This window comes from Nanorana parkeri, unplaced genomic scaffold, assembly GCF_000935625.1.
Source record: "Nanorana parkeri isolate BGI_ZX_2015 unplaced genomic scaffold, ASM93562v1 scaffold483, whole genome shotgun sequence".
NCBI classification, from domain to species: Eukaryota; Metazoa; Chordata; class Amphibia; order Anura; family Dicroglossidae; genus Nanorana; species Nanorana parkeri.
Genome location: NW_017306751.1, coordinates 932,579 through 937,130, shown reverse-complemented (window position 1 = coordinate 937,130; position 4,552 = coordinate 932,579). Strand labels below are relative to the sequence as shown.

Here is a 4,552-nt window from a genome sequence, read left to right as displayed (position 1 = left end):
GCACTCAAACACATAATATCAAAAGCAATTTTATGTAAACTATTCTTCTTCGTTGTGATGTGTGGTACAACATATGTAAAAATTTTGCTTTTGAGGTGCATTATAAGAAGGCCAAAGACCAGATTGGAGTGTTCATATATGCAGTAGATATATGTACAATGCAGACTAATAAGCATCATCAGAAGAATTAGTAATTTCATATATTAGGACATGTGTTCTTTCTTAAATCAGCATGTTAAAATAGATTGTGTTTACTTTATGAAGAAATGTCCAACTTTCTGACATTTAATACAGTAAGACGGAAAAGTGAAATATAATTATTGCTTGTTATCCCTCCACAGATTTTTGCTGTCTCCGTAATATCCAGAGACAAATGTTTAAAACTCATTGCCGGTTGTCATGGAGAAAGTGAAGACATTATTGTCAACCGTTAACTAAAGATTTTTGTGGAATGTTTGTACAGAGAGAAGCCTATGGAGGGTGCTTGGCTTTTATTGCCTATGCACAATTTATAAAATGTATGTGTCAAGGGGAAAAAAACATATCTAGTATCTCTCAGCAATATGTACACATTTCACTATGCATTGCCACTAAAAACGCTATATACAGTGTGTTTATATGTATGTGTGTGTATATGTATGTACGGTATATATATATATCTATAAATATATATATATCTATAGATATATATTGTTTTATATATACACAAACATACTGTATATATATGTATATATATAGATATAGATAGATAGATATATCTATCTATATCTATACATAAATATGTATATATCATCTGGGAAGATTTTTGTTGAAATGACAGGTCTTGCCTCATGGTCTCTTTAAAGGGAGAGGTTGCCATTGCTGACCTTTCCTTCTATAAATACTTGTTCTGTGACTGTGATGTAAATCCAAAGCCTTGAGTATTTTCTAGGTCTTTGATTCAGAACACGTATGCTGACTAGGCACCTTTACTTTGCTGTGATTTCCAGATCTCAATGTAGTGAGGCCACAGACAGCCAGGCAACTCACATCTTCAAAAAGAGATCAGAAATGGCGGCTTCTATATTCATCCCATATTAGGTTTCCTTTAAGACGCTCACAGACATAACAAGTGAGCACCAAATACAGCGATTGCAGACAGATACGAGTGAGTTTAAATATACAAATATTAATGTCAGCAATTTTATAGAAAGTCATTTCTGTTTTTGTGCAAAGTAAAGTTCAGAAACTTTACTGTGAATTGTGTAATGACTGCTGTGTACAGCTAAATGTTAAATATTGTATGTTATGGGCTACAGCACATCATCACAGACAGCTCAAACTGATGGATCTATTCATCTTAGGGGTGCCATAGATGTCACAATCTGATTTGTACAATATCTATACAATTTTTACTTCAGATTTTCCAAAAATATGAGGACAAACCCAAACAATCCATTTAACTGGTATCCAGTTGCACATGACTTGTATACATAGTAGTTGGTAGATCTAAAAGGAGATTGTACAATCATATCGTATAGTACAGTCAGCTATAGACCTTGCACACTATTAATCAAAGTGGCTTGAATTGTCAATGCATATGGGTTCAGGATATCTGTGTCTATGTAATAATAGGAGGTATGACAGACCTGGCATCATCAGCAGTGTGCTGGGCTGTCCTCTGCTCTCCTGCCTGCTGGGATTCCATCGTGATCCTGGCTGAGTACGTTCCTTCTCCTCCAATGCTCTCTGTGTGTACAGTCCCGGCTCCTGTCATTTTATCCTGACGCCTGCCCGGGAGAGGCCCCGCCCCTTAGTGCATGGGAGACCCCGCCCCCTGGTGCAGAGTAGACACAGAGGTGTCAGTGTGGCTGAGTGTACACATGGCCGGGTGTGAATGTCCACACTGGGGGGATCAGGACACGTGCTGGGGCAGATGGCTAGGAGAGAGCTGAACTACATGTGACACTGATGAGCCCACTCTATGGACTGACACTCATTATTGTTAATACATCTCCTCAATATACATTCATTATCTGCACTTCTATAATGTTTGTGTCATGTATATGTATTATTTATTTGTATACAATGTTTACATGTAATAAGCAGAAAATTATCAATTTGTTCATCGCTAAATTATGTTATTTTACATTTTGGACATCAGACGGTTTGTCACACTTATAACACAAATTAGGTGCCTGATCCAGCCATCAAACCATAATGATAATAATAATAGCAATAATCATAATACAATAATAATATTGATATTATTATTAATAATTATAATAATAACAACAACAACAATATTATTATTTGAAATAATAAGAATACATGATTTTAATGTATATTCATATTTCTCTGGCTCCTTTCTCCCCAGGGACTCAAAGCTCTTATCAAATTGGTGTTGGGATCTTTGAAGAGAATGATTTGTCAGATGTTGCTGGGTGAATATTCACAGACATTAAAGGAAGCATTTACATTTCCCTATGCGTCATGGGAACATCCAGGTTGTAGTAATGTTATGTTTTCAGGTATTTGCATAGCGCTAACAAACAGCTTTTACATGATGCACATTCACATCAGTCCCTTTTCTCAAAGAGCTTACTAAGGACCCTATTTTACATGCATACAGGGCTGATTGAGGCCCCGTTTACACTGCACCTAACATGAGCGCATGTTCGTGCGTGTACATGTGCATTTTTCCCGTGTTTGCTGCGTGTGCACCAATTCAATCAATAAAAGTAGCCCAAGCAGCATTTTCAGCTGCAAACGCGCCACCTTTTTTTTCTACGTGATTGTGCACATTTGCCATACATCTATACATGGAAAAAACTTGCATTTTCCTAGCTGCGTTTTGGGTGCCATTAACCTGTAATGGTACTGCAAATGTTTAAAGCATTGTGTGAATGCACTCCAAAGTGTGAACGGGGACTTAGACAGGAGACAGTTAACCTACCAGAATGTGTTTGGATTATGGAGGAAACCCACACAAGCCTAGAGAGAACATGCAAACTCCATACAGATAGTGTCTTGGTGGTTGCAGACCAGGGACCCCAAGTGCTGCAAGGCAGGATTGCCAACCAATAGGGCCCTGTGCTGCCATAGTTATAATATCCCAATGTTGCATTAGCTGACGCCACTTATTTTATAAGAAGTTTACGTTAATAAATGGAGTAACCCTTTAAAGGAGAACTATGGGGTTAAGGCTTTTCCCCATAGCTCTCCTTAGGGTAATGGGAGGACACAAACTAGCGTCTTCCCGTCACCCTAGGCTGTAGCTCGCGGTATACTGAGACGCAGCAGTATACCACGAGCTGCTGCTCGTGGTATACTAAGACGCCGCAGCTGAGGCGGATCCCGACAATTATGTCTGGATCCGCCCAGCTGCGTGACTGACAGCTGGCTCTGCCTATCTAGAGGCAGAGCCAGCTGTACCCACCCCTTCTCTCGTCCGTTCCGCCAGTCAGCGCTGGCGGATCGGAGCGGGGGGAATCCAGCCCCTCCCCCTGTCACGGCAGAGAGCCGTGACAGGATCGAGAGGTGAGCGAACGCCGGTATGTGTTCGCTCACCTCCCGATCTACTGAGCCGACCTGTGACAGTCTCATTGTCACAGGTCGGCTAGAACTATGAGGTGAGTGAAAAGCACTCACCTCATAGTTCTCCTTTAAAGTTACCTTTACCTTTTTGCTTAATGCATTTTATATTGAAATCGATAATAACACATCACAATGCATCTCAGCACATGCGTTAATACATCCGTTATTGCTTGTCATGATACAGGTCTGTTCTTCATGCCGCACATATACGCATCAGCATGGCATGTGGTGATGCATGTTATAATGCATATTGACATTCAACACAAAGTGCATTGCAGTGCACATTGAAAATGCATAACAACGCACATTAACACTAATCATGTGTTTTGAAGAGTCTACATTGATTTAAATAAAAATGCATCAGGGGATAATGCAAAGATGTGAACCCAGATGTCCACATGTGTGTGTTTACTTTGCTGAAGAACTCCTTGGCAAGTGTACGCTTTTTCTTTGTACCCCTTGACTGTTTAGTCTTCTAAACAATGTTTGTACCCCAAAATCCAAGAATTGAGAATACTAAATATAGGCAATTATAGGTAATGACCAAACCCACCCATATCTGATATTTCTATAGCCAACTAGTCTTTTTCCCTTTAACGCTCACACTTGCATTTTAGTTTAATCATTTTGTCAGATCAGATTTCTGAGGCACAAAGAGAAGGATGAAAGATAATACTCAGCCCATGCAGTATAGAGCTATTGAAATATGGGACCATGTGTGGGCCAGACAATGAACCACCTGATCTGTGAATGGAATGGAAGTGATATATGTGATATTGTACCTTCAGGAATGTCATTTTATTGCTGTGCAGCACTGGGGTCCTCAGTTTAAATCCCAACCTGGACACCAGCATAGAGATTGCATATTCTCCCTGTGTTTGTGTGGGTTTCCTCTGAGTGTTTCGGTTTCCTCCCACACTTTAAAATCATACTGGTAGGTTAATTGGCTCCTGTCTGAATTTGCCCTAATGTGTAT

General features: G+C 39.7%; 1 protein-coding gene across 1 annotated transcript in view; it reads right to left on the bottom strand.

Moving 5' to 3' along the window:
* The window catches only part of RIPPLY2 (ripply transcriptional repressor 2), an 8,803-nt gene that overhangs the window by 2,126 nt on the left and 2,125 nt on the right, over positions 1 to 4,552 (bottom strand). The gene's annotated exons all lie outside the window — the stretch shown is intronic.